Source organism: Triticum aestivum, chromosome 4A (genome assembly GCF_018294505.1).
Source record: "Triticum aestivum cultivar Chinese Spring chromosome 4A, IWGSC CS RefSeq v2.1, whole genome shotgun sequence".
Taxonomy (NCBI): domain Eukaryota; kingdom Viridiplantae; phylum Streptophyta; class Magnoliopsida; order Poales; family Poaceae; genus Triticum; species Triticum aestivum.
Genome location: NC_057803.1, coordinates 354,635,589 through 354,656,852, shown reverse-complemented (window position 1 = coordinate 354,656,852; position 21,264 = coordinate 354,635,589). Strand labels below are relative to the sequence as shown.

General features: G+C 45.5%; 1 long non-coding RNA gene across 1 annotated transcript; it reads right to left on the bottom strand.

Annotated features, from left to right (window-relative positions):
* Window positions 1–11,875: 11,875 nt before the first annotated feature.
* LOC123086092 (uncharacterized) lies at window positions 11,876–15,425 on the bottom strand. Its single transcript, XR_006440395.1, has 4 exons — window positions 14,961–15,425; window positions 14,722–14,816; window positions 12,542–12,618; window positions 11,876–12,164 (listed from the first exon to the last, which is right to left on the bottom strand). It is a non-coding gene; the product is annotated as an uncharacterized lncRNA (long non-coding RNA).
* Window positions 15,426–21,264: the final 5,839 nt, after the last annotated feature.

The following is a 21,264-nucleotide window of genomic DNA, read 5'->3' as shown; positions in this document are numbered from 1 at the left end:
AGTTCATACTAAAATAACACCTTAAGACACACATCAACCAAAACCCTAATGTCACCTAGATACTCAAATGTCACCACAAGTATCTGCGGGTTTCATTATAAGATATGCATCACACAATGTGTCCCAACACAAAGAACTTCAAAGACTACCCCAAAGTTTCTACCCGGAGATTCAAGACGAAACTGTGTGCCACCCCTATGCACAAGTTCACAAGGTCACAAAACCCGCAAGTCGATCACCAAAGCATACATCAAGTAGATCACCTGAGTATCCCATTGTCACCACATATAAGAACATGCAAGACATACATTAAGTGTTCTCAAATTCTTAAAGACTCAATCCGATAAGATAACTTCAAAGGGAAAACTCAATCCATTACAAGAAGGTAGAGGGGGAGAAACATCATAAGATCCAACTATAATAATAAAGCTCACGGTATATCAACATCATGCCATATCAGGAACACGAGAGATAGAGATGAAACACATAGCTACTAGTAGATACCCTCAGCCCCGAGGGTGAACTACTCCCTCCTCGTCATGGAGAGAGCCGGGATAATGAATATGGCCACCGGTGATGGTTTCCCCCTCCGACAGGGTGCCGAAATGGGCTCCCAATTGGATTTTCTTGGCTATCGAGGCTTGCGGCGGTGGAACTCCCGATCTAGGTTTCGTTCCGGAGGGTTGGGGATTTGTAAGAGGTGTTGGCGTTAGGGACAAGTCAAGGGTGCCACGAGGCGACGACAAGGACGGGGGGGGGGGGGGGGGCGCCATCCACCCTTGTGGTGGCCTCAGGACTCTTCTCTAATATCTTTTCAATCCTATGTTGTTCAGATTTTCCAAAAATATTCTCCGTAAATTTTCAGGTCAATTGGACTCCATTTGATATTCCTTTTCTATGAAACTCAAAAACAAGGAAAAAATCGAAACTGGCACTGGACTCAAGGTTAGTAGGGAAAAATAATACAAAATAGCATATTAATGCATATAAAACATCCAAAACATATAATGTAATAGCATGGAACAATCACAAATTATAGATACATTGGAGACATATCAATGCTTTGATAGATCATCCACGATTGTGTTCTCTACACGAGGACCATGCTATGGCACCCTGGCTCAGAGAAACCGGAACGCCCCGTATTCCAGCCCAGAGATCGAGGAAAAGTCTCTGGAATACGGCACTGCTTGACATAGAACAAATCAGCTCTTATTACAAGAGTAATAATACAAGGGTCTGATGTTACAAAGAAGCACATCAGCACAGCAACACTACACCTGTGATACTACACTTGCTCTATGCTAGTAGCGAAACAACTCGTAGCAGCAGAACGACGACGAAGGTGGTGAACTCCACTCCGCAGGGACTCTGGCTGGGACACGATCTAGCTCGCACGCACGGCAACCATCGACAAGCAATCAAGCAATCATGGCATCACCTGCAATCTTGCATGACATGCCAGGTTAGTACATTGAATGTACTTGCAAGCTCACAACAACCATAAACATCAAGGCAAGACAATAACATAACATTTAACATGTTAATTAAATTAACAACTATTATGATGAAACCACTACTAAGCATGGTATGAAACTGATATAATAGTAATAAATCACCATCTTAGATCTCCATAACCATATCACTCTTGGCTAACCGGCCAAGCAATATACCATCTCGATCACCTTGTGATCCAAACCAAACGGTGATCATTCCGGCGATCACTACCACGACCAACACTTGGTCTCAAACGGCGATCCTTCAGATGGTCACTACCACGAACAACACTTGGTCTCCATCATCATCATCAACATCATGCCCATCTGTACTGCTCAACATATCAACATATAAATCACCAAGATCATGTCACTCCACTGCTTGACCAAACCCTAATTTCTTTTCTAAGGAAAATTCTTTTTTATTAAAGGAATAACCCTATCTGCCCAAGGTTGTGAAGAAACCCATATTTCTGTCCATCCAAAAATCATCAAATAATTCTTAAATTTTTTTTGGGTCATATCTTCCTCAAATAAGACAAAATATTTCATTGGCCATATTTCACATCATGCTCAATAAATTCATTTCCTATTCTACGGTTGCGGGGTGGGTCTTGTCGCTCGCATGTCAATAGCTCGGGATAGTAATAAGAAAAAGGGGTTGACTTATGGTGCCATCTCGCAGGATCGAACCCAGGACCTCGTGGTCTGGGCGTGGGGAGTGTCGGGGTTCTGGAACAACACCTATGGGATCCCTCGATGGAATCCGTTCTACGGTTGCAGGGTGTGGGGCTGCGCTAAGAGTCGGTCTAGAAGATCTACTCGGTGGTTTTTTTACCTAGGTTCGGGCCGCAAGTGATGCGTAAAACCCTAGTCCTGCTTTATGTGTATTTAGTATTTTTGAGTTCGTGAACTAGCTGCGGTGCATGCCCAGTCCAAAAAGTCCGAATATCCTTCCTCACTACGCCTCAGGCCTCCTTTTATATGTCAAAGGGGTCGCCACAATGGCACACAGGCGGTGGAAAGTATGTACAGTGTACAAGTTTATCTCCTGACATCCTAGGACAAACACATTTAATGCATCGCCTAGGTGTCCTCTTTCTTATCGGGGACAATAAAGAGGCCCGTCCCATCCATCGCCGCCTCGCCTTGCTTCGATGCGTGTCCCAGGAGAGGAGGCATGCAGTGCCACGCTAGCTGGTTGACAGCTGAGCTGGTGCGGTGGTAGGGTTTTCACGAAGATCTGCATGCCACCACACAGGTGATTGGCTGGTTGGCTTAGAAGCTGCATGCTGCCACGCAAGTGTGTGCCTAGTTGGTAGGCTGGTTGCCACATCAGAACGGGCATGGGCCAGCGAAGTTTTGGTAAGTGTAGGCCTCTCTTTGGCTTCATAGATGCCCCTAGCAAGGGCCTTGCCGAGATCTCGTGGGCGTCCCCAGCAAGGATCTTGTCGGGATGTGGTTGCAAGCGTCCCCGACAATGGTCTTGCCGGGGGTCTTCGGCTTCTAGTGTTCACCTAGGCCTGCAGGCCTTTGGTTTCCAAAAAGATCTGCATGCCACAATGGAGGAGCTCTCGAGCCTCGGTATTGACGCTTGTCAATGGCATCATAACTCTTAGGCTCAAGGGTGGTGGTCCTACTGGTGTTTGGAAATTTGGCTGGCAAGGCTTTTGCCAGGGCCATGTAGGCCACCCCAGCAAGGCTCTTGCCGGGGGAAGCCCATCTTGTCCCTTTGCTCTTTATCCTTCTGGCTTGGGTGCTGCCTCGACAACTTTGTATCTTTGCTTCCTCTGCCTTGCCGAGCCCGGTCGCAGGTGTGGCTACGATTGCCCGTGCACAAGTAAAGGGGTATAGAAAACCCGCTACTTTTGTACACCGACAGGAGCCCCCGGGCCATACATAAGCGCGGAGCATTGTTGGGCCAGGCCCAGAATGGTGCGCAGGCATGCGCCGCAGAGATTTTACCGCGGTAACTCTTCGCCAGTTGCGCTTCCCATGACCCGCATTGAGTGTGTGACGTGGGGGTCATGCGAGGAATGACCGCAGCATGCTTGCATCATCACACGGTGTAGTAAAGAGGCATCCCGCATCTTCCTCATAAGGAAAGGGGAAACCGTAGGCATGCTCCTCATTTACTCTCCTCGCCTCTCTTAATCTTGGGACCGTCGTTCCACGTTTCCCACCACACCCGCCTTTTTCAGCACGTACGCTACATGCATGGCACGGGGTAGGTGACGAACGTGTGTGTGGGGACCCTAACTCATAAGTCGTGATCACCGAATGCATGTGTATAGTGATCCCAGAGATCAATGCTCACTGAACACACAGAAGATGAATAACATGAGTCTTACATCCATACATACCGTCTTACATAAATTATGACCATTATGGTCAAGTCTTGAGTATAACTTCACAGCGGAAATCTTCGTCGATAACTTGGACCCATGCCATCTGCCTTAACCCTACAGGGAAAGCGTCCTAGCTCGCATGTTCGTCACCAAGGTACTCTTCATTATATCCTGTTCTTTCATGCCTGGCCAATAAAATAACCAGTGGCAAGCCAATGAGTACTTTGAATGTACTCGCAAGCAACCCATGTTTTGGTTCAAGATACAACAATGCATGATATAGGTCAATTTTTGCGGAAAGCTAGTTTTGAGTGCAATGACATGTTCAACAACTTGTAAGACATGCATCAGGAGAATTCAAGTAACCAAGAGGACGGTTACAGATATCAACATAAAGGGAGTGGGCTCCAACCCAACTCAATCATGTCAAGTCCTTTGACTTGACCCAAGTAGTTCTCCCCACTTATCCAAACACACACTGGTTTGTAAACATGTGGACGTAGCCCAAGAGCGGTTACTTAACTATCCTTAATCGTGGACACGGCTATTAGAATAGTTTTACACTCTGCAGAGGTTGCACACTTTACCCACAAGATCCGGGGAACTGCCATGTCATCCACGACCCGCGGTACCTCAAGTACCCGGGGTAAGCACCCGATCACTATCTTTCCCTAGAAGACACTAACAAGGAGTCCACTCGTTGTTCCGTATCCTCATGATGTACATCATACGAGACTCACTCGAGATCGTAACATCCGAGAGGGGACACAACGGTGTATCCGGTGCCCTGTGAAAACAGTCATGGCAGCCCTACCTGGCACGACCCCATCCCGAGAGAGAGCACCAACTCTCCCCGTCACTAGTAATGCGGGCTCCAAGCTAGTATCGGCCTAGGTAATCAATAATGCCCTTTCCCATACAAGGGTAGAGTGGTTGCGCATGTAAGGTTGGAATAACGGTCGCAACTTAAACCAATCCGTTTTGAAAACAACACACACACTTGCCCCGGTACATCAGTTCGTCATCAAGTGGCTACCAAACTCATCATCTCCCCCGGGCATAAGTGGCACATGTTGGGGTTTTCGAAAAGTCTTTTGAAAATGCCTTGTCTCCATTACCATGCGTATCCCCGTCCCTTTTGCGTAGCACTACTTAGCATCCTATCTACTCCCACCGGCATAACCCTCATAAGAAGGTAGGGTCATGCACAATACTAGTATCAATGAGGAAGTAACGATGGCAAACCACCCCATGTGGTCATCACAGTATCATATCTCCGATGCAAGCAATAAGAGTGCTATATGACATGCATAAAAAGGGTTTCATACACATGGTCAAAGGGTTGCTTGCCTGGTTCATTAGAGTCTTCAAGTCTTCTGGTCCTTCTCCAAGTACTCCGTCTACTTCGTCAACTAACGTCGAAACAATCATAATAAGGAACACAACAAGGCAGAAAATAAAGTGCTCTAAAAATATGGATTTGACTTTTCTAGGACTTCCCTGGTCATATGAAAAATAACCAGGGTGGTTTCATTGGAATTGGATTAGTGAATATTTCTGAACATTTCAATATGATGGAATCAAGGGGTTTATGGATTTGCAAGAAGTGTACAGAAATATATTTTTGAAAAATGAGAAAAGGCACCCATTTAACAAACCATGATTTTAGATGCATCTAGGAGTTGGTTTCACTGGATTTGGAGTTCAAATGATTTTCCTATGAATTTGCAAAGTTGAAAAATATGAAGAAATGGTTCATTATATTGTGTTGTACAGAAAGTATTAAGAAAAATGTTCATAAACTAAGTTATGAACTTAGAAGCATCTAGGAATTTAAATCATGGCATTTGGATCAATTTTGAGCTCTCTGTGATTTTCTAAAGTTTATGATAGAAATGGAAAAATGGTATTTGATAATTATTTGTGAAAGAAATATTTCTGTAAAAATGTGCAAATAGCACCATGAGGTAGGGCATGAATTTAGAAACCACTAGAAATTTGAATCATCAAATTTGGAGCTCTGTTGGATTATTTAAGGATTTTTGAATTTGACAGAAAAAAAGAAAAAGGAAAAAAAGGTTTAGGGTTTACCCAAAGCGTGCACAGGCGCAGGATAGCCACTGGGCCGGCCCAGTGGCTCAGCCGCGCGTCGCTCGGGCAACGTCAAAAGCGGCTTCTCGCAAGTACGCCTTCACGAAGGGGAAACGGGTTTACTCCCGGCCCGTCTCCACTTAAACGGGCAGGGCCCGAGCACTCGGTCGCTGACCAGCGGGGCCCGGTGCTCAGGCCGTCTCCTACCTCCCGCTCGAACAGAGCAGAGGCAGTGGAGGTGAGGCCAAGCGGCGTCGGTGCTCTCCCGGGTGGCAGGGGCCACCTCCGGCCGCGCCCGGCACACCGGAGGACTTAGCACGCCGTGGCACACCCGTCCATGTGCTGCACGCCCACCGGAAAGAGGAGGGCTTCAGGTGCGGCAGACCGGGGCTGACGGCAGGTTCGGCAAGGCGAGGAAGGCACGAGGAGGAGGGGATGGAGCACGGGGGGGAGTTGGCGGTGGTGATGAGAGGGTGCAGGTGTGTTCATGGGGACGAGAGAGGGGTCGAGGCCCATGAATTTAAGCAGCGGCCGGCGGCTCGGCTCCGGCCATGGACGGGGTTGGAAGGCGCGAGGAGGGGAGTGGGTTGGTCCAAATGATGCACGGGAGGGTGAGAGGGCCAAAGGAGTAGAGAGGGGGCTCGAGGTGGCCTTAAGTAGCTGACCAACAGCTCACTGTGGACGCGGCGCACGGGTGGCCGGGGCAACGGCTCGGGAGGCCAGGAGAGAGGGCGAGGGGCTGTCTACGGCGCCCGTGGGAGTTGATTGGGGCTCCAGGAAGAGAGAGGAGGAGCGGGGCAAGGCTCCGGTGCTCGCGCGTGTGAGGCCATGCATTGGCCGAGCCGAGCGGCTCTGGGCACGCGCCGCAAGAGGTGAGAGAGAGGGAGAGACGAGGGGCCTGCACGGTGGCGTGTTGCGGACATCGAGGCACCTCGTCTAGCGCGAGGGGAGGTTCGAGGCGGTCAGGGGACGCGGCGTCAACGGTCGAACGCCCTGCCAGGCGCTCCAGAGCATGCAAATGGCCGGCGTCCGCGGCTTTTCACGCGCACCCGCGCGTCCACTTGTGTCTGGCGTCTGCAGGAAGAGTAAACAAGAGGGAGGGAGGCTTTGGATGCTCTGTAACTTGCCAGGAGTGGGAGAGAGATGAGAAAGGGAGGGAAAAGTGGATGTCCAGAGAAGAAAAATGGGGTTCTATCCCCCCTTAATCATGGCTCCTCAGGCAAGGAAAGATGCAGGGGGTTAGAGGAGGACCAGATGAGGCTGTGGGAAAAAGTTGAGATCATGGAGATTTGTGGAAATGGCCAAAACATGCATTTTAAATTTCTGCCAGAAGGTATTCGATGGTGGTTTGGGCAAGCAGATGATTTCCATTTGCCATGAGACTCCACAGGGTGAAATGTCACGTATAATTAGGGCCTTCCACCAATTTTGAGCTCATTTGGGCAAAGTTGCCAATGCAACTTTTGTAAACCCTAGAAATTAGGAGTGGACTTTTCAAGATTTAGTCATGCAAATCTATTCTCCTTCATGCACCACTTAGTGTAGTGCCATCATTTGAGGCTCTGAACATGTCCACAAAAGTTGAGATCAAAAGGACACACTTGGCAATGTAGAGTTGTTCAAACTTGGATCTGGACAGGGAGGGTTTTGGGGCACTTTTGTGAACCATAGTTATTTTGATTGATATGAAACTTTTGCAAGATCATCACATTATGAATATGTGACTTGCTAGAATTTTCCTAGATTTATTTTAAAATATTTCTTATAGAAATATTTCAAATATTTGAAATGAGCTGAAATGGTTCTCGAGGGTTTTGTCCAATATTTTGATCAGGACCATGTGTTTAAACTCATATATATGGACATTATATGTCCACTGAGCTTCCCTGATTTTTCTCAAATATTTTTGAAGCTTTAAAATAATTTTAACCTATTAAAGACCATTTCTGGCGTAATGAAAAAGCCTTTAAATAAAATAGGAAAATAACTTTCAAAATTATATTTTTGTGGTTTCTAGGTGTCCTATATCTAATAGGAGTCAAATATATTTTTGGAAAGATTTTTACTGCCCTTAATTAAGTACTTGCAGTGCAAACCTCAATTCAGGGGTTTTTGGAAAACTAATTTTTTTGAAAAATAGTATTTGGCCAAATTATTTTTGTAAGAAAATACTATATTGTTCTATACACATGGTATGATCATTGGGAAAAGGTTTTGGATCAAGGAGAAGGAGTATAAGAGTTGGAGGATTTATTTGATTTTTAGAGCACTTGTAAACAACAGTCAAACATTCAATCAAAGCTAAGACAAAACACTCAAAAGTTTTTGTCAAACCACATTTTATCATGATTTATTAGCTTAAGTGTTGTGGCATGAAAATCAGGGTGTGACAGACCTACCCCCCTTACAAGAATCTCGTCCCCGAGATTCCCAGACTAGGCGCGGGAAGGAATACGGAAACTTGGATTTGGGGTAGTCTTCACGTCCTCATACTGCTTCTGCTTCCTTTTGGTGCTCCATTGAACCTTGAAGTACTCGATGGCGTGGCTTCATGTTTGTCATCCTGCTTGATCTAGATTGCAATTGGGGTCTCTCGCGTAGGTCATATTGGGCTGGAAGTCGATGGCTCGGTGATCGAGGTCCTTGTTAGTGATCGGGCTAGCTAGGAAGTCGAAAACACTTTCGGAGTTGTGTCATGTGGACACATTACGCACAATGGGTAACTCAGGTGGTAACTCCATCTGGTAACTGTCTTCTCTTCATCTTGTGACGATCTCGGTGGGGGTTGTTAAATCTTGGAGTGAGCTTCTGCTTGACATGGAAATGTTTGGTTCTTCTGAGAGGAGTGACCCATTGGTGCACATGGTCTTCGACGCCGGAGTTTACTTCTTCACGATGGCGGTTGGTTTAGTTCTTCTCCCTTGACATGGCGGTCTTTAGATGTTCCTTAAACAACTGAACGACTTCTCTTCCGCCTTCGGGTAGAGAACTAGGTCACCAAATGATGATGACAACTATCTTATCTAAGTACTCCATGAAGACTTTGTTCACGGGGTACATAAAGTAGGCTGGGGGATTAGTGGTGGTCACGGTTGAGTGTTGGCCAGGGTCTACTTGACCTGGAGCCAAAGCCCATGGTCATGATCCGACCATGTCATGGCTTGGTAGGGCTTAAGGGTTTGAAGGATTCTAGTGTGCGAGTGAACGTTCATCATCTTATCCTTGAACACGATTTCTGAGAGGCCAATAGTCTATCTAGTCCTTCAAACAAATAACCTTATACCACCGAAATCATCAACTCTTGTAGGTCAGCCCCAATCATCACTCATGCTATTATTATTCTCAGGACTTCCGAGAGGAGGTTTAACAGGATCATATATGTCTACAATCCCCAAACTCATATGTATGTCTACCCCTAAAGATCCATGGGTGGAACATACAAGCTACTAGCTTGAACGTGACAATCCAAGTGCTCAGCCTACTCTTCCAAGGTCTAAGGCATTTCTACCCTAAGGAAACACGTCATATGCCACTCCAAGATCTTGTTTCCTTCTTATGAATCAACTCCAAAAGCCCATTAACTACATAATTCATTAATTCTACCGATCCAATGTCTATGGTGTTCCACATGATCTTCTTATGTCATACAATCCCCAAATGCTGGAAAGGGCTACCCCTACTATAGTCACTCCACCAATTTCCATTATCATGGTCAAGTAAACTCCAAGGTCAGGTGTATATAGATCCCTAAATCAACTCCAACAATTTATCCAATCTCCTAGTTTACCATCCACCGAGAACATGGTATCATGATCGAGACGTTTAATCTAAATCCAATTTACTTCGAACCATGCCGACTTACTCAGCATCTATACTCAACTAGGATCACCCACTTAAATCCAAATCTCATGTCCAACAAGAATTCCTATATGTTTCCCCCAAGTCAATACCGTAATGCCAACTATCTTCTATGAATATCCCCTTGGCTAAGTCAAAACCTTATACTTCCAGGAGTTTCAGCTTGCGATCATAATCGTCCTATAAATCCAATTTACTCAGGGGTAATGAAGCTATGCTTCTCTATTGACATGATCCCACCAAGTTCATCTATCAACATGAAAGCCTTATAATCCACCAAAGAGTCTCAGATAATTCCTCAAGGTCACTGATATAAACTCATCAAGTCATTTGTCCTCTATTCCTATATCCTCAAATAGGTCTTCCCAATGGCATTGCCAGTTTTGGTGCTATCATAAGATGACAATATGCTCGTCCACTATGTCCACCAGTTCCATAATGAACCCAGTGTTGTGCAAGGTTGCGAAGGCTTAACTAGTTTTCTTGCAATACTGCGGGTTAAGCACATGGTTAAGGATTTGAGATGGGGTATCTTGTGAAGTCTCGATGGGTATAGGGATGGGTTTCCAGTCTTGAGGGGTAAACATAACTCCACGGGGTTGCACTTGGTCGAGCAGGCCGTAGTAAAAGTCTTCAGTGCTAATTGGTTGCTGAAGTAGAATCCTTGGTGCTTCCTGTCTTGCCGATCTTCAGTTGATGAGAGAGAGATGAGAGAGAAAAGTGGCATAGATGGGGATGCCTAAGGGGGTTCTATAGTGCAGGTGAAAACAAACAAGTGCCAAAAAGGGGCAAACACTAACAACAAAATAAGGCAGGTGATATAGTCGCGTACTTGTTGCCTAGGGCAAAAGTTGTGACCTATCTTATAACACAAAGAAATAAAAACAAGCAGCACAAAATCATGGTTCTATTTGGACCATCATACGGACTCAACTGTGCATAGGGGGTACACGACTCATCCTACCCTAGGGGTTCTCGGACTCAGTAGTCGTGCCTTGTGCCTCGTGGAGTCTTCTGAGTTTTCCTCAGGTGTTGCTACGTCTCTTGTAGTTGTTCGATGAAACGATCTGGGTTGAGCCTGAAAAGTCTTCAACAACTCCTCGCCTGTTGAGGTGATGGGGTGAAGGTGGCTCCTCGTAGCTGGCATTGACTCGGTCATCTGTTGTCTTCTTAATTATGACGATCTCTTTTGCCTTTTAAGGCATCAAGGGTTTCGGGTAAGCAATCATTTATGCAATGACATTAACAAGGCATAGTAGAGGTCCAACCTATTAGTTACGTCAATGACAACATCGATACCAAGAGCGGGGGACGAAGAGAACCGTTTTCCTGCTCACTATAGTGATGCAGACCAAATGGCGAGGTTCTCATCCACGGGTGGTTGCCGATACAACAACGGTAAGGGCAGGGTTGCTCTATTAGCAATGTATATCATGATCTTGCATATCCTATGCCCTGATCCTCGTAGGCCAAGGTTGCATCATCCTGGGGCAGTGTCGAGGGTGTCACCATCTTCGAGGTCTTGATGTCCTCATTCCTTGAGAAGGTATCTTCTATTGGTACCGTCTTCTCGTGGTGTCGCCAAACTTGTGTTCAGAAGAGGTGGGTGAGTGTTTGGCAAGGTGTACTCCTTCGAGGATTACAAGGAATCCCGGGGTCAAGGCTCACTACACCACAACACCAACGCAATGGCATGTAATCTGCCAGGAGAAACCCCTTAAGAGGGCAGATAAACTACCAGGAGAGCAATTCTCGCGGCAGATAGAACTGCCACGAGAACGGCTGCCGGGAATTACTTCTCCCGGCAGATAAACTTCTCCCAGCAGTTATACTGCCCCCACACGTTTATTTGCCGGCAGTTTATTTTCTCCCGGCAGATTAGCCGTGGCATATAAACTACAGTTACCGGCAATGTAAGTGCCGGCACAAGCTTGTTTACCCGGCAGTTAATATGCCATCGTGTTGATTTCACTAGCAAAAGCAAATTGATTTGGGCTACAAATCACTAATTTAATATGCATTCATTTTGTCTAGGCAATCAAGACAAATGACACTTTCATAATTCACATTTGGGCCTCATCGTAAAACTTAACATAATTCAATAAAATTAACGACCAAATACATATGTTTCTAGAAACGCCCATATATAAGGGTGTTGTGCAACAAAAGGAAAATTACATATGTTTTTGGATGCGACAGACGACCAAAATGAGCATATAGTGGCTTCTATGCTAAATTCGCAACCAAAATTAGCGTTCCCCATGGTTGTAATGTTCCCAACAATATGAGGCCCTAATCATTCAAAATGCTTATAGTTTATTGCTTTAACTTCCGCTAGCATTGTCTCCTCTTCCTTTTTCCATTGTATTTCCTGAAAAGAGAAAATTTTGGCACATTAGAATTTACATGTCAGATGTAAGTCGATTGTTGTTTGTTTTACTTCTCATCGTTGCCTTTTGTTTTCCTTCTGACACATCATCTAAATGTTCCAAATAAAACATGGTCAGGTGCATAGTTTTACATGTTGAAGGGGGCAAACAAATACGAAGTCATGACAACATGGCAAAACTTGGAACCCAAATTTGGCCATATTCAATTTTATTCTTAAAAAATGCTTCACAAGCATGAACGGTAGATGCACAGGTGTGTACAGAATGTCACCCCCATTTGTCAAACAATCTTTTTGGACTCAGACTAGAACAAAAATAAAAAATGAGTAAATAAGTTCATGTTGGATATATCACTTACCAAGTGTACTCTCTGCCTCCATTCAAACTTCTCCTCCTAGCATGTTGTAGCCTTTGCTCAGCTGATAATTACTTGCCCTGACATAATACATGGAACATATAAGAATCCATGCTTCATGTTATTCTTAAGAAACAGTAACTTATTGAGTAAAAACTAGATTGAAGACCCCAACCTTATAAAAGCAGCATGTAATAACAATTAAACTCTAGAAGAGTACTCCACTTTCAGTCTGTCTTAGCAGAAAAATGAAAGGAGACATAAATAAGTTCTCTTGCTAGTTATTTTTCTTCCATGTAACAGTATATGTGCATGATGACAGTTGAACTATATAATCTCACATCGATCGACCAATGGGAATAAACAGCAAAATATAAAAATCTTTTTACCCAAAGCTTGCTTGTAAAACTCCTACAGTGTTTTACTGATTTAGTATTCAGTTGTAGCATCCACTTGTTTAGCACCAAAAGATTATTGAACTCCCTATACTGATAAGACTTAATAAAACATGTGCGCAGTCATTTAGAAGTATCCACTGCGGCACTGCCATAGTGCATAGATCATTTAGAAGTTTTCACTGGCAGAGAGCATATCTACAGTCCTTTACATACAATATAAATTGAAACTGCAAACATTCCCTGGTGCATCCTATCAAGATGTCTGAAGATGAAAACGATAAAATGTTCTGAAGAATTGTTCTTACTCGATTAAATGGAGAAATATTCAAGTAGTGACTACCCTGAGTTCAAGCATTACAAAATACTAGATGGTTCCGCTCGCACAAACAACACATGTCGAAGCATAATGTGTATATAAGTATGAAAGATATATCACAGTAGCTGATAGCACAGGCAAGCAACATAGATGGGTATATCACATTCAGGCAAGCAACATGTCCAAGCTTAATTTTTGGTACCAATGTGAACTTGTTCTTTATATAATATATGGGTATATCACATTCAGACAACAACTTTCACAGAACATAAATAATAAACTTCATATCAGAGAACTAACACTTTTGCAAGTTCAAATCTTTAAATTCTAGAAGCAATACTCCACTTTCAGTCTATATTTGTAGCAAACAGAGAAGAGACAGAAAGAGATTCTCTATATGATTGCTTTTCTTACATGTACAAGTATATGTGCGGGATGACGAGTGAACTAAATGATCTCACATCAATCGATCAATGGAGATAAACAAGGGTACTTGTTCATTCCAACTACATGTTCATTAGTCAAAGTTCGTTTTCTTTTAACATCCATAATTGGCACAAAGAGCACTTAATCATAATAAATGGAAGAGTAACCATTGGCACCAAGAATCAGAGTTGTGAAGAGCCTCTTCATTGGTACATTCAAGCACAAGTTTGAGAGAAAAAAAATGCTACCTCAGTATTGAACTCCTATGAAACAATTAGAGAGATGGTAAATCAGGGCAGGAAAAGTAGCTACTTCTGCAGAGAAATTTTTAATATCAAATCCACACTCATGTCTATAAATTTAGCTCTTTCAAATGGAGGCACCAAAAACTTTATAGAGCGCTACATTTCCCTACTACAATAGTACACAATTGTTTGAATTTGGATTAGCAGTCCGCCCAGACTCTAGAGCAAATACAAGTCATTGATTTGTTCCATAAAATGAATATCCACCGTTCATAAGTACCTTACCCAAGAGATATAATGGTTGACATTTCTTAGATTTGCTATGTACGGGCAGGCGCCAAAACGACTCCGGGACCTTTCTGGAATCCTGACGGCTCCAAATGGGCCCACTGGTGAAACTCTGCTATTCAAGATCTTTTGTGGCTATGATCGGGAAACAACGATGACTAGAGTAACCATCCTTGTACTTCGAGAACAACTAGCTTGTAGAGAGCACTAATCGTTTGTATCTACCAAGTTTCGAAGCAGCAACTTGCCAATCCTTTGGACGTGATTTAGCACTCAACAACATACATACTACTCCCGTCTCAAAATAAATGTTGCTCAAGTAAACGGATAAGTGAGTGAAGAACACGTGCATAGCTCGTGCCTTCGACTAGTATACACAGTCTTTAGTTGCGCAATGTCTGAACCTGAATAAATAAAGACTGATCCATGTACTAAAAAGGATGGATACAAGCAAATGAATTAGGCACATATACTTGCATATTAAGATAACAAAATGAAATATACACTAACCTGGCTGAAACCCTTTACAAATCACGAGCATCAGGAATTCCCCGAACAAACCAACCACTGCTAGAACCAATCTCCAATCCTTTCACTAATAGCACCTGCATCAATTTGGTAGGAAAAGGAAAAACAATAAGGAACACGCTCAGTAGTAACTCGATGGAAGGTGAAATCTTCCTTCGTACGGACAACTGGACAACGCGCATCATGAGTTCTCATCGAGCAGAAAAGAAAAGATTAACAACCTTGGTAAGGAAGATCTCACATGCATCGGGTTTCCACCAAGACAGATCTGAGAAAGTATTGTACCAGCATAGTAGAGATGGGACACCATGCTCGCCATTGGCGGGGAGGAAGCCGTGGTGGGGAGTCCGCCTATGCTCGTTGGCGTGATGGCCGTAAATAAGAGATGGAGGCGACTGGCATCATCGACCAGTTCTGGTGCTGGTGTCGAAGGGAGGGAGGCGACGACGACCTCGCACATCGGAGGCATATCGAGGGTGGCGATGCCGAGATCCAAGCACCGCCGCCATAGATCCCGATGGGGTCGTACATGTCAATCAAAGTGGTGGTGGTGGAGGGCATGGTCAATGGTAGAGGGGGCGGCAGCGGCGGTCGAGGAGGAGGCCGTCGATTTGGGGGAGGGTTCTATTTGGGGAAGAATAGGTCGTGTGGTGTCTGTAATTCCTCTTCTTTTTTTGAGCGGTGGCTGTAATTCTTTTGAGTGGAAATGTCATGCGCTCTCCCGCGCCAGCGCGCGTTTGGGCCAAATATTATTTTAGGCTCACACCACAAGCAGGCCAGGCAGATAGTGGGCCGTAGTTCAGTTCTCCCGGCAGTTTTTATGACCTAAGATGTGGACATTATTACTGGTAGTGCGCATGCCCTTGCTGATTAACTTCTACCGGCAGTTTCTCCGCCGTTATGCACTTCTATCGGCAGTAACAAGATCCCTGGCAGATGGTTTGCCCTCATTCTTGTATTTCTCCCGGCAGTTAATTGCCCCCAATTCGGTGTTGTGGTGTAGTGGCTTGAGGGTGCTAGCGACCGTTGCATTGGTTTTGAAGGGGAAGAGATCGATAGGGAAAATATACATTAGTTTCTCAGAAAAACATAGAAGGGAAGAGCAGTATAGATAGTTTTGAAAACTTGTAATAGTTTTGGAAATACTTTTACCCTAACTAATGACCATGCTAACTAAGGCTTCCTACAGTCAGGATGGCTCTGATACCAGCTCCGTGGGGACCCCGACTCATAAGTCGTGATCACCAAATGCACGTGTACAGCGATCCCAAAGATCAATGCTCACTGAACACACAGAAGCCGAACAACATGAGTCTTACATCCATACATACCGTCTTACATAAATTATGACCATTATGGTCAAGTCTTGAGTATAACTTCACAGAGGAAATCTTCATCGATAACTTGGACCCGTGTCGTCTGCCTTAACCCTACAGGCATTCTGACTGGGAAGCATCCTAGCTCGCATGTTCGTCACCAAGGTACTCTTCATTATATCTTGTTCTTTCATGCCTGGCCAATAAAATAACCAGTGGCAAGCCAATGATTACTTTGAATGTACTCACAAGCAACCCATGTTTTGGTTCAAGATACAAGAATGCATGTTATAGGTAAATTTTTACGGAAAGCTAGTTTTGAGTGCAATGACATGTTCAACAGCTCATAAGACATGCATCAGGAGAATTCAAGTAACCAAGAGGACGGTTACAGATATCAACATAAAGGGAGTGGGCTCCAACCCAACTCAATCATGTCAAGTCCTTTGACTTGACCCAAGAAGTTCTTCCCACTTATCCAAACACACACTGGTTTGTAAACATGTGGACGTAGCCCAAGAGCGGTTACCCAACTGTCCTTGACCGTGGACACGACTATTCGAATAGTTTTACACTCTGTAGAGGTTGCACACTTTACCCACAAGATCCGGGGAACTTCTATGTCATCCACGACCCGTGGTACCTCAAGTACCCGGGGTAAGCACCCGATCACTATCTTTCCCTAGACGACACTAACAAGGAGTCCACTCGTTGTACCGTATCCTCACGATGTACATCATACGAGACTCACTCGAGATCGTAACATCCAAGAGGGGACACAACGGTGTATTCGGTGCCCTGTGAAAACAGTCATGGCCGCCCTACCTGGCACGACCCCGTCCCGAGAGAGAGCACCAACTCTCCCCCATCACTAATAATGCGGGCTCCAAGCTAGTATCGGCCTAGGTAATCAATAATGCCCTTTCCCATACAAGGGTAGAGTGGTTGCGCATGTAAGGTTGGAATAACGGTCGCAACTTAAACCAATCCGTTTTGAAAACAACACACACACACTTGCCCCGGTACACCACTTCGTCATCAAGTGGCTACCCAACTCATCATCTCCCCCGGGCATAAGTGGCACCCGATGGGGTTTTCGAAAAGTCTTATGAAAATTCCTTGTCTCCATTACCATGCATATCCCCGTCCCTTTTGCGTAGCAGTATTTAGCATCCTATCTACTCCCACCGGCATAACCCTCATAAGAAGGTAGGGTCATGCACAATACTAGTATCGACAAGGAAGTAACGGTGGCAAACCACCCCATGTGGTCATCACAGTATCATATCTCCGATGCAAGCAATAAGAGTGCTATATGACATGCATAAAAAGGGTTTCATAGACATGGTCAAAGGGCTGCTTGCCTGGTTCATCAGAGTCTTCAAGTCTTCTGGTCCTTCTCCAAGTACTCCGTCTAGTTCGTCAACTAACGTCGAAACAATCATAATAAGCAACACAACAAGGTGGAAAATAAAGTGCTCTAAAAATGTGGATTTGACTTTTCTAGGACTTCCCTGGTCATATGAAAAATAACCAGGGTGGTTTCATTGGAATTGGATTAGTGAATATTTCTGAACATTTCAATATGATGGAATCAAGGGGTTTATGGATTTGCAAGAAGTGTACAGAAATATATTTTTGAAAAATGAGAAAAGACACCCATTTAACAAACCATGATTTTAGATGCATCTAGGACTTGGTGTCACTGGATTTGGAGTTCAAATGATTTTCCTATGAATTTGCAAAGTTGACAAATATGAAGAAATGGCTCATTATATTGTGTTGTACAGAAAGTATTAAGAAAAATGTTCATAAACTAAGTTATGAACTTAGAAGAATCTAGGAATTTAAATCATGGCATTTGGATCAATTTTGAGCTCTTTGTGATTTTCTAAAGTTTATGACAAAAATGTAAAAATGGTATTTGATAATTATTTGTGAAAGATATATTTCTGTAAAAATGTGTAAATAGCACCATGAGGTAGGGCATGAATTTAGAAACCACTAGAAATTTGAATCATCAAATTTGGAGCTCTATTGGATTATTTATGGATTTTTGAATTTGACTGAAAAAAAGAAAAAGGAAAAAAAGGTTTAGGGTTTACCAAAAGCATGCACAGGGCGCAGGATAGCCACTGGGCCGGCCGAGTGGCTCAACCGCGCGGTGCTCGGCCGATGTCAAAAGCGGCTTCCCGCAAGTACGCCTTCACGAGGTGGAAATGGGTTTACTCCCGTCCCGGCTCCACTTAAACGGGCAGGGCCCGCCCACCGGGTCGCTGACGAGCGGGGCCCGGTGCTCAGGCCGTCTCCTACCTCCCGCTCAAACAGAGCAACGGCAGGGAAGGCGAGGCCAAGAGGCGCCGGTGCTATCCCGGGCGGCACGGGCCACCTCCGGCCGCGCCCGGCACACCGGAGGACTCAGCGCGCCGTTGCACCTGTCCATGTGCTGCACACCCACGGGTGAGCCCGGAAAGAGGAGGGCTTCGAGTGCGGCAAACCAGGGCTGACGGCGGGTTCGGCAAGGCGAGGAAGGCATGAGGAGGAGGGGATGGAGCACGGGGGGGGGGGGAGTTGGCGGTGGTGATGAGAGGGTGCGGGTGTGTTCATGGGGACGAGAGAGGGATCGAGGCCCATGAATTTAAACGGCGGCCGGTGGCTCGGCTCTAGCCATGGACGGGGTTGGAAGGCGCAAGGAGGGGAGTGGGTTGGTCCAGGGGATGCACGGGAGGGTGAGAGGGCCAAAGGAGTAGAGAGGGGCTCGGGGGTGGCCTTAAGTAGCTGACCAGCGGCTCACCATGGACGCGGCGCATGGGTGGCCGCGGCAACGGCTCGGGAGGCCAGGAGAGAGGGTGAGGGGCTGTCTACGGTGTCCGTGGGAGTTGAGTGGGGCGCCAGGAAGAGAGAGGAGGAGCGAGGCAAGGCTCTGGTGCTCGCGCATGCGAGGCCATGCATTGGCCGAGCCTGGCGGCTCTGGGCACGCGCCGCAGGAGGTGAGAGAGAGGGAGAGACGAGGGGCCTGCACGGTGGCGTGTTGCGAACGTCGAGGCACCTCGACTGGCGCGAGGGGGAGGCTCGAGACGGTCGAGGGGCGCGGCGTCAATGGTCGAACGCCCTGCCAGGCGCTCCAGAGCATGCAAATGGCCGGCGTCTGCGGCCTTTCGCGTGCACCCGCGCGTCCACTTTTGTCTGGCGTCTGCAGGAAGAGTAAACAAGAAGGAGGGAGGCTTTGGATGCTCTGTAACTAGCCAGGAGTGGGAGAGAGATGAGAAAGGGAGGGAAAAGTGGATGTCCAGAGAAGAAAAATGGGGTTCTACACCCCTTAATCATGGCTCCTCGGGCAGGGAAAGATGTAGGGGGTTAGAGGAGGACCAGATGAGGCTGTGGGAAAAAGTTGAGATCATGGAGATTTGTGGAAATGGCCAAAACATGCATTTTAAATTTCTGCCAGAAGGTGTTTGATGGTGGTTTGGGCAAGCAGATGATTTCCATTTGCCATGAGACTCGACAGGATGAAATGTCACGTATAATTAGGGCCTTCCACCAATTTTGAGCTCATTTGGGCAAAGTTGCCAATGCAACTTTTGTAAACCCTAGAAATTAGAAGAAATGGACTTTTCAAGATTTAGTCATGCAAATCTATTCTCCTTGATGCACCACTTAGTGTAGTGCCATCATTTGAGGCTCTGAACATGTCCACAAAAGTTGAGATCAAAAGGACACACTTGGCAATGTACAGTTGTTCAAACTTGGATCTGGACAGGGAGGGTTTTGGGGCACTTTTGTGAACCATAGTTATTTTGATTGATATGAAACTGTGCAAGATCATCACATTATGAATATGTGACTTGCTAGAATTTTCCTGGATTTATTTTAAAATATTTCTTATAGAAATATTTCAAATATTTGAAATGAGTTGAAATGGTTCTGGAGGGTTTTGTCCAATATTTTGATCATGACCATGTGTTTAAACTCATATATATGGACAATATATGTCCACTGAGCTTCCCTGATTTTTCTCAAATATTTTTGAAGACCATTTCTGGCCTAAAGAAAAATCCTTTAAATAAAATAGGAAAATAACTTTCAAAATTATATTTTTGTGGTTTCTTGGTGTCCTATATCTAACAGGAGTCAAATATATTTTTGGAAAGATTTTTACTGCCCTTAATTAAGTACTTGCAGTGCAAACCTCAATTCAGGGGTTTTTGGAAAACTAATTTTTTTGAAAATACTATTTGGCCAATTTATTTTTGTAAGAAATTACTATATTGTTCTATACACATGGTATGATCATTGGGAAAAGGTTTTGGATCAAGGAGGAGTATAAGAGTTGGAGGATTTATTTGATTTTTAGAGCACTTGTAAACAACAGTCAAACTTTCAATCAAAGCTAAGACAAAACACTCAAAAGTTTTTGTCAAACCACATTTTATCATGATTTATTAGCTTAAGTGTTGTGGCTTGAAAATCAGGGTGTGATAGTGTGGGATATGGGAAGGCGCGCCATGGCCGATACCCATGTGCGTTTGATTAGTGCGGGGAGGGCGGTCGATGACCTCGCTCATTGCCAACTTAATGGGTCGGACTTGCAAAGGCTCTTCGGAGGCGTCGAGCTGGTCTCCAGCCTTCCCTGCTTGTGTATAAAGAGGGAACTCAGGAGGAGGAGGAGAGGCATCCTCTCGCGCCTCCCCTTCGTCCCCATTCTCCACCCACCGCCATGCTGAGAGGGCGTGGCCGCGGCCATCCTTCTGCGGAGGCGAGTAGGTCCTCCTCCCGCAAGAGAGCTGCGCCGGTTAAGGAAGAGCCCGACGCCCAAGGCGAAGGCCGTGCTCGAGGCGGGGGCATCGGACGGGGCCACGATCGGCAAGGCGGTCGAGGCAGATGTGGGCGCGGAAGGGGGACACCCGTGGTGTCACCATCACAATCCCTGCCACCATCTCCTCCTGCTTTGTCGAGCGGCCATGTCGGGGACACGGCGCTGGAGTTCATCCTTCCACGAGCCGCCGTGTAGCCGCCTTCGCCTTCCCAAGAAATTCGTGAAGGTGCTGGAGATCGACCAGCCGCCGAGGCTGAGGCTTCACATGAAGGGGTGTTGCAATGGCGACATGTGGGTGAACACAAGGTTCCCCTCCCCTCATGTAATTCTCCTTCGTTGGTATTGGAAAACCTTCGCACACACCCACTGCTTGATGAAGGGGCACGTTCTCCT